Source organism: Prinia subflava, chromosome Z (assembly GCF_021018805.1).
Source record: "Prinia subflava isolate CZ2003 ecotype Zambia chromosome Z, Cam_Psub_1.2, whole genome shotgun sequence".
Taxonomy (NCBI): Eukaryota; Metazoa; Chordata; class Aves; order Passeriformes; family Cisticolidae; genus Prinia; species Prinia subflava.
The window spans coordinates 32,032,090-32,041,686 of NC_086283.1; positions in this window are offsets into that span (position 1 = coordinate 32,032,090).

Below are 9,597 nucleotides of genomic sequence, written 5' to 3' on the forward strand. Positions count from 1 at the left end.
TTTAGCTGTTTACAAGTGGATATACAAATTATTTGGGAACGAAAAAAAATCTTTTGTCTTGATAGATATTTGATTTATTGATACATATTTATGAATAATAAATTTACTGTAATAAAGTTAATTAATGGAACTATAGCTACTGTATCCTTTAGCTGGGCTTTTCTGGAATTGTAGTATTTTTTATAATTAATAAAAGCTTGAGTCAAGCAATGTGTGCGGCCAAACATTTTAACTCAGTCAAATTTTTCATCTGTGATTACAGGAATTATTCATCCCATCCCTAAAGTCCTTGAGACACACCATGGCAATGTTATAAATGCCAATTCACTTTGCCAATTAAATATCATTTAGTTTATTAAAAAAATAAAATTACAGAATTTCGGTAGAACCCACAAGCAGAGTTACGGTGAGGATTCCCAGGATGGTCAGAGGGTGAACAGAAAGCAGCCCCTATCAAATTGCAGTCCCCCAGACTTCACAAATTGCCCCCTTCTGGGGTCTGGGTTTTATACAGTTTATTTTGCCCCTGGCATAGGATTTCCCCACAGTTCTTTGTTTTCTTGCGGTGGTTATTTGAATGCATCGCTGTCATTGGTCTGCTAAATGGGGTCTCCTCTGGGAGTGAGAAGTGTCAGTTTTTCCTCCTCCGGTGGGTGAATGGAAGACAAAATTCTGAATGGGCAGGGGTTCTGATAAGCATGATGGTCGGGTGCTCATGGCTCCCTGCTTCTGGGAGGAGGACTGATGGCTTATCTTGATGTGTCTTCCTACTGATGCCAATGGCAGAGTCTCCAATTCCTGCCATTGCATTGTCCTCCTCTGAATGGCAGTTTCTGGGTGTTGCCTGCCTTGGAATCAGTCAGTTCTTGAACTAGTGTTACATTTTACAGGACGTATTTACAGTCTGCATGCATCAAAACATGAATTAACATACAATATTTCCTACATTCCATCAAAACACAAATTAACATACTATATTTACTACAAGTCCATTCTAATTCCACCACTTCACTAAATACAGTGACAGATATTCAAAGCAAACAGCTAATTTAAGACATTTCCCAAGCTAAGTTTTACTGATACCTGTGTAATCAATCTCATAATAGAGTTGCTTAAATGAGGCAAAGAGTTATTAAATATTTCATTTATTATTTCTACAATTATTTCAAATACCATTGATCTTTCCTGATCATTTAGATCAGGAAGCAATCTTTGCTTCCTGATCTAAAATGAAGCATACTTTGCTGGCATACACGTCTTTGTCCAGGGTTTGACTGGGACAGAACTAATTTTCTCCAAAGTAGGTGATATGGGGATTTGTTTTGGATCTGTGCCATACACAGGGTTTGTGATACAGAGGTGCGTAAGTTGCACAGTCATGGTCTTTTCCGTTTCTCACACCTCGCCACCAGTGAGTAAGCTGGATCAGTGGCAGCTTATTCATGAGGTTACACTAGAACACCATTGTGTGGCTTTGCCTATTGAACTGTCTTTATCTCAACCCACAAGTATTCCCACTTTAACCCTTCTAATTCCCTCTATCATTCCACTGGGAGATGAACGAGCTAGCAGCTGTGTGGGGCTGAGCTGCTGACTGGGGTGCAACCACAACAATTACCAAAAAGACCCTTCATCACAGTGATTTTCTTCTCACTCTATTTCTTTTCCCTGGGGCAGAAAGGCAAAGATTCTAAAAAATCCCAAACCTCTCAAAATTTATTGAAATACATATTTCTTTTCAAATCTAAGTTCTGATTGCAGTGCTTAGCCAAATATCCATTATCCAATGAAAAAAACTGCCTCTTCCATCCATCTTCAGATTTTTGCTGTCTTCGTGGAAGTATGCATTGTCAGATTTTAGCAGTATAGAATTCAAATCTGATATTGAGAAATAAGTTCACCTGTCCGGTTCTTCTACAACTTTGCAGTTCAAATAAATTCCTGTTTCCGCTTACAAATTCATTTCCTTGATCCCATTCATCCACTGTAAGATCTTGTAAAGTTCTCCCCTTGTAATACCTAGAATTTACCAAGCTTTCACATCACCTTTCATCATCAATCTGCATTTTTTATGAACACCGTGTTTACATTCATTTTAGTTATGAATAAACTAAAGCAAGGAAAAATGAAATTACTCTAGGACATGACCAGACAGCAAACATACACCTTGTTGTTTTCTCTTTGGAGAAAGGAGCTTGTGTGCCCTTCAGTTAAAAAAAAAACAACAAACAAACAAAACGAACAAAAAAGAAACAAACAAAAAAACCAAACAAAACCCCCCACACAAACCCCACAAAACAACAACAACAACAACAACAAAAAATTCCACCCCAACACATAAGGCTAAACTTAGTATAAATATAAGCAGATTTTGGAGAGACAATGTCGTTATGGATTTGGGACAGCACAGAAATAACAACAGGACTCTCCATGATGGTAAGGATGACAGCAAAGTTTATTCTTCTAAATTCTACTTTTATAGAGTAGTTTGGTACAAAGAACATGGTTGGTTATTCAGCATCTACACCCTTTTGTAAACATTTCTTTCCAGTAAACTGGAAAAAACCAGTGGAAAAACACCACCTGCAGATCGTTTCTCACTTCCCAATGTTTGTTTGAATTCCTCCTTTAGATTTTTCAGGCTAACATGAGAAAGTTGCTCGTCTGCCTTTCACACAGACACTGGCATAGCCTGAAGCCTAAGTTCAGACCAATGTCAGCCCCACAAGACAATGTTAGGACATCCTTAGAAACACTCCCATTTGATGTGGATTAAAGAGTCTGAATCTGTACAAAAGTTCCTCAGCTGATATTTTGTGCCTGAGACTCCCACAAGATGTTTCCAACAAAAGCCTGGCTGTGGCCACTCAATCCCTGCCAAACAGACACAGCGGTGCTGTCAAGTGTCCCAAGGCTTTCCATGTTGGAATCTCTGCTGCTGGCTGAATCAGACTCAGCCCCAGCCACTGTTGCAATGCCCTAGTGCAGGAATGTTGTTGAGATTGAGCTGAAAGCTTTGCCTTTGTGCCAGGACATCATTCTACTGCATAACTGAGGAGAAAAACAGCACATGCTAAATTAATAGGGTAGGTATGCTTTGCATTTTCATGGCCTACAGAGGATCACTAAGGTGAAAGACTGTATTTTGGGTTTTGGTGTGGCTTTTTGTTCTGGTTTGTGAGGGTTTTGGTTGGTTGACGGGTTTTTGTGTCATTTTGAGGTGCTTTCTTTTTTGGTTGGTTTGGATTTTTTCCCTATGGGATGACTCAGTCTAATTTTCTGAGAGCAGCTATTGAAGTGCAAGTAATTTTTTTAAACTTTACAGATAAAACTATTTCCAGATATTTTCACTACGAAAACTTCTGGGAAACAAGTAAGAGAATTTAGATATGAGCTGTATGTGGGGTTTCTGCCATTTCCTTCAGACCATTTTTTTCTTTCTTTGCCTTCTTTCTCTCCATTTTTCTTCCCTCCTATCAGACCAGAGCAGTAATGGCATCACAAGTGTTAATGACGTCACTTAGTTAAAGGGAAAGGTATTTGGTCCAGGTGTTAAGTGTGAGTCCATGACAAAGTTAGTGATGTTTGGTCAGGTTTTCCCTGTCAGTACAAAGAACTAACTTTCATTCTAGTCTAGTCTAGTCTAGTCTAGTTTATTCTATTCTTCCAACACAGAGCAGAGGGATATTTTTCTGAAGAACCTAATAGATTAAAACCACTATTTAAACAGGCTAAATTTTTCACCAAAAATATCTATTTTGCTTGACAATGTCTCTAATTCAAATTTGTTTTGCCTTTGACAGTAACTAGTAAGTGATTTTCTTAAGATATTTCATCTTATTTTCTCCTCCTGTCTGTTAAGGAGGGGGAATCAGAGAGTGGCTGGATGAGTACTTGGCAGGCAGGTTAACAAGGTTAACCCTCCACAGAACATTTCAGGAGCCCTGCATTTATTTTTAAATATAAGAATATTGAAAAATTGAACATGACACTGTATCAAGTGTGGTCATACAACTTGTTATCCAATTGTAAAAAGAGAGAAAATTATTTATATTATGCTGTGCTTTGGGATTTGTTTTGCTTTATGGCTTCAAAGGTTGGTATTTTTCTAAAACTGATATGTAGCTAAAAAACATCTTCCTTCAGGAGAAAGGATATATGTATGGATATATAGAGGAACTTTATATATTTATTTATATATATATATATATATATATATAGTAGTGGTTTCACAGTCACCTCATTTTGACCCTTCCTGGTCAACGCACCAATTGTGTGATGGTTTGAGTATTTACTCTCTTTTTCCCTCTGTGAGATAGGATCAGGAGAAACAAAGCAGACCTAAACTTAAAGATATAGATTTAATAACGCACACAAAAAGAAGAAAAAATGAGAATCAAAATGAAACTTTCAAAACACTCTTCTTCCCACTACAAAGTGTTCACTTTCCCACAAACAACACAAAGAGACAAAACCTGTGATTTGAAGTCAGTTTCATCATTCCAAAAATAATCTTTCATTAATTCTTTAGGGAGAGGACTGTCTCTTAGTTTACCATGGAATTTCCCCCACTGACAACCTAGAACAGTTCCCTTGTGGGTTTTAACTGTCACAAAAACAGCCACCTGGGGAAACCTGCTTCTGTGAAATCCCCCAACATTAGCAGTTTCCCAAGCTGCTTATGGGTCATGTACTCATGCAAACTGGGTGTCACTTTTTAAAGGTGAACAACTCCAAAGGTAAAGGATTCTTCATCTCAGGGAACAGAGATGTCTTCTCACTTCTTCTCTGGCGCAGAGGGCTTCTGATCTTTTGCCAGTAGGTGGGGCTCCTAGTCTTATGCCAGTTGGTTGGGCTTTTGATCTTGTGCTAGTTCGTTAGGCTTCTGATTGGGTGTCAGTTGCTTTGGCCTCTGATTGGGCGTGAGGAGGCATTGAGGGTCCTTCACCTGGACAACTGTCCACTGGTTGATCGCTTTTGCATGTGAGCTTCTTTCCCTTCTTTCCCGCAGTGACTGCCAGTGTCTTAGGCTTGTTGTCTGGTTTATCTGCTGGATTGTCTGGTTTAGCTGCTGACTTAGGCTCCCTGTCTGGTGTAGTTACAACCTGGGTAGCTGTAGTGTTGGCTGCAGCCTGAGTGACTGGGGTAGCTGCTGATTTATCTCCTTGCCTCCCTTCCTCTATCTCCTGCCCTATAGTGTCTAGCAGCGTATGCCAGGCCCTAACTTGTTGCAATGAGCTTTTTTCTCCTTAGAATCATCATAGCAGTTCTCTTTCAAGTATCTCCCCACCTCAGCTGGGTTCTGAATTTGTTCACATGGAAGTCCCAGGCTATAGGGTCTGAAAATTACTTCAAGGTTTGGCCCATTCTCTCCCATTCTCCACACCACTCAGGATTTTCCACACTTGGGTCTACTTCTGGTCAGGGGTCTCATCAGCCCCACTGGAAATCTCAGACTTCACTCTAGATAAGATGCAAGCCATATAGAGGAAGCTTACCAGATTAAATACCAAGAAGGTGATCTCTTTAACATTCAAGATACAGTGAACATTCTCAAAAAGTGATGTAACAGATTTTAAAGAGAAGAAGGAAAGGAAAGGCTGCAAAGCTTCATCCCCTACTCCTCCTCTAACAAACTGGGTGCAATTACTAATAAATCCCCAAACCATGCTGCTGGTACTAGGATGCAGGATAGGACAAAGAAACCATAAACTAAACATGCCTGGCACAAACTCCAGTACCTTTTATAAACTTTCTATAAATCATTAACACTGAGTCCAACAAAGTAGCTATCTGAATTCATGCATTCCTACTGTGAAAGCTATGTGTTAGGGACAACACTGGGGCTATTTCCACATAAAAAAGCAAATCTAGGTATTAGAAAGTTATTAAAACTTCAAAAGTGGTTTTAATTTTTGAACATGACACCAGCCAGAGTCTTTTAGCTAGCTCAGCCACTGTGACACAGCACCGTGAGTGGGATGTGTCTGCCGAGCAGGTGACAGGAGATGTGGCTCAGAGCAATTTGCTCTACGGCACGGAGGTCTTTAGATCGGGGCAGGTTGGAGGCAAGGAATGAAAGGGAGGTCCTGTGTATGTGATCCAGAAGGGTTTATTCTCCTGAACAGCCAGTGACAGAGAGACCCCGAGCATGGCATGCAGCAGCTTATGAATGGGGGAGGTTCAAGAGATAGGTAACAAATTCTGACCAATAGGGAGAGGATGCAGAACATAAACATGGACTTTAGGAACTAATGGGAAAACAGTAGAAAGAAAACAAGTTATATGGATAAATGGAATGTTGTGGATTAGAGGCATCTCTGAAACAGGTTTTGACATGGTGTGGTCCAGGGAAAGATTGACTTAGAATCTTCAGGAAAAAGGGATAGGGGTAGGTATAACTGACAGCTCAAGGGGTAAAAACAACTTTGGGACAATACCATCAACTTAGAAAAACAGGGTCATACAGAACAGTCCATTAACAATAAAACTCAACAAACTACACCAGGAACAGAAGCACAAGAAGGACTCCCTCCCAAGAGACATTATGAATTCAAGGAGCAATGTGGCTACTGACTGCTTTATTCCCACTCAAAGTACAACCAAAATGCAATCAGTACAAGTTTTTTCCACTTTTGAGCCACGTGCTGGGGGCCAATAAAAATGTATAGTCCTGGTTTAGGGCAAATTTGGGAGAAAACCTCTGAATTAAGTTCCTCTGGAAGCAAACCCAAATGGCCCCTCCCCCCTAACTGGTCTGAGAAAGAACTTGCTTGGAGAAAAGTGGAAAAAACTATTTATTTAACAAAGTGTCTACAAGCATAACAAATGAATAATATGAAACAATAAAACATCTCGCCGCTCCGAAAAGACTGGAGATGACAAAATTGAGAAAAGTCCTTGCCGTGGGTGTAGCTCAGCTTGCTCAGTCTCTTATCAATTCCTCCAGCAGTGGAAATGTCATCCTGGGCCCTAGTGGGCCGCAGGTGGGAGCTTCCGGTGTCTCTATGGATCTTTCAGTCCAGGACAGGTTTCAACAGTCCCAAGAAAAAGGAAAAAAAAATAGTCCATGGAGCTTTTGTGCCTCAGCTAGCTGAACTAAGTAAAAGCAAAGGAAATCTCTCAGTCCTGCTGCTGTCCATGCCTCAGACGAACACACAGTCTGGAGAAGGAATGCAGAGGAGTGAATGCTGCTTTCAAAACCAACTCCACGCTTCTTCTTGCTCTCCCTTTGCTCTCGGAGCTAGTCTTAACTAGTCTTAAAAGTACAGAACTTAACACACAGCATGAACAGAACAGATGTTTGGGGATAGAAGTATCATAAAGTCACCCTAGGACATATATGTATATAATATTTTATTCTTTTTGCTCTGACTGCCAGGTGAGCGGTGAGCCCAGGACTGTGCCCAGATATGCTGCTCATACCAAGAGATGTCTCACAGCTCAAGGTTGCTGGGGAAACATGATGGGTCATTTTAACAAGCATCAGGGTTAGAAGTCATGCTCTGTGCTGCCTCCTGCCCTGCAGTTTCTGAGTTTGGAAAGCACCCTTTTGGCACAGTGAGGTGGTGGATAGTGAAGTGTGATTCCCATGAGAATTTGGTTCCTGTAGCCTCTTTTTGGAGAAAACATTCTTCAATATAAAAATTATATCTTTTACTCTGAAGGCAGCTTTTAATTCTGAAACCAACAGCTCTGTTTCTGAAAAGAATTTCCTCCTTGGAATTCACTGTCACCTACCAGTGAAACCCACACGTTACACAGCCTGGCTTTTAAAGCCTGGATGAAAATAATCACAAGAGTGCTCTGAATGTGTTTAAAGCTGGCACTTCACTACTTGAGTGTCCACAGAATAAGAGTTGTGCTTGTTTTGCTTATGTAAGCTGGATTGCTTCAGAAGCTGCTTCTGCCAGATGATTTGCATATGGTGCTTTAAAAAAACTTGAGGAAAACTGAAACAAAATACTCCTTCTCTTTAAAATTTTCTGTCTCATTCTAGTCAGCTATAGAGATATATTTTCAGGTTGGCTTTGTCCAGTATTTAGGCCTTAGAGTGAATGTTTTTAATATTATTAATAATTTGCTATATCTCCTAGTTCTGAACAAAAAGCTCTAATGTAAGATGACATTTGGTACAAAATAAAAAAGCATCTCATCTTAGTAAATGGATGGTTGCATTTACTCAAGTAGTTTCTGATTCCAAGGTCTTAATGCACACACAGGGGAGGTAAAAAATGCCCAAAGGGTATAAATAAATATATATATATAAATAGATATAATTTATAAATACTTTCTTCCTAGTATAAATACTTTTTTGCTAGGTATGCAAATGGTAAAAATCAGCCATTAGTTCTCTTCTACCTGTCTATATACAGTTCTTTTGATTTCCGTATTGTTTCCCTCCCCATTCAGACCATGTTACAGGCAGGTGCAAACAATGTTATATACGTCCTGAGATTAAGACAACAGAAAGGACATACTCTTCATTTATGCTAAAATTATATTCTTTCTTTTCAAAAAGGGATCTGTCTGCAACTCTTGGCAGAAAACAAGTAATTATGCTCAGGACAGGTATTGCTTAAACTTCTATTTAGGCCATGGTAAATTCTCATACATCAACAGATGGAAAAGATGGATAGATTTTAGATTCCAAAAGGGATCAAAAGGTGAGAAATGTCCTGTGAAATTTCCACTGAATTCAAGCTTTTGCTGAATGTAATACATAGTCATTTCAAGAACATCCATCTGTGGTGGGTTTTGGTTGTTTGTTTGTTTTGGGGTTTTTTTTGTTTGTTTTTTAAATAAGGGAAGGATCCACATCTTCTCAGGTGATCCAGAAAGCCGAAGTAACATCAATTTTTATTGTGTGTTATCACGGCAAATTCATTGTGTACATGACTGTAGAAGAATAATGAATTCATAATTGTTGCTCTTTTTTACATGGCTACTGCCCAGTCACCTTAGCTGCTCCTGCAGGCAGAGTCAGTGTCACTAAAAGTGTATTTAAAACAACAGCTTGTGGCAGCCTTGGGAGAATTTTATGCTGGAAGAGAACTAGAGAAATATAAACGATAAACAAATATACTTTCTGACTCATTGTCATTTCCCCAGAAACCATCACTCTTCAATGCCTTTTGGAGACAGAATGATGCCTTTTCTTGGGGGCTTAATGGCACTGAAAGGTGTTAATTGTGTTGTGTGTCTTTAGCAAACTGATATGCCAACATATTAAATGACAAAAAAAGAGTTTCTTCTGAACAAATTCTTGGTCATTCTTAAATGGACACCCAAAGAAGATAGCCCAATGTAAGTTATTTAATAAATACCATTATGTTCTGACTTTTTTTACTAGTATGATGGAAGAAAATTAAACGCTAGGTAAAATTGTATAAGTACATTAGAGTCCTAACTAGTTTAAAAATTAAGTCAAATTAATCACAAAAATAATTCAGGAAGTCTGTATATGAAACATGAAACAGAAATTAAAAATGTGCTTTATTGCCAGTAGAAAATTATAGGCTTTGAAGTATTTAGCATCTAAAAGTTTGTATTCACTTGGATATTGATGCATGAGACACACAGAAGTGGGCTAGCCAC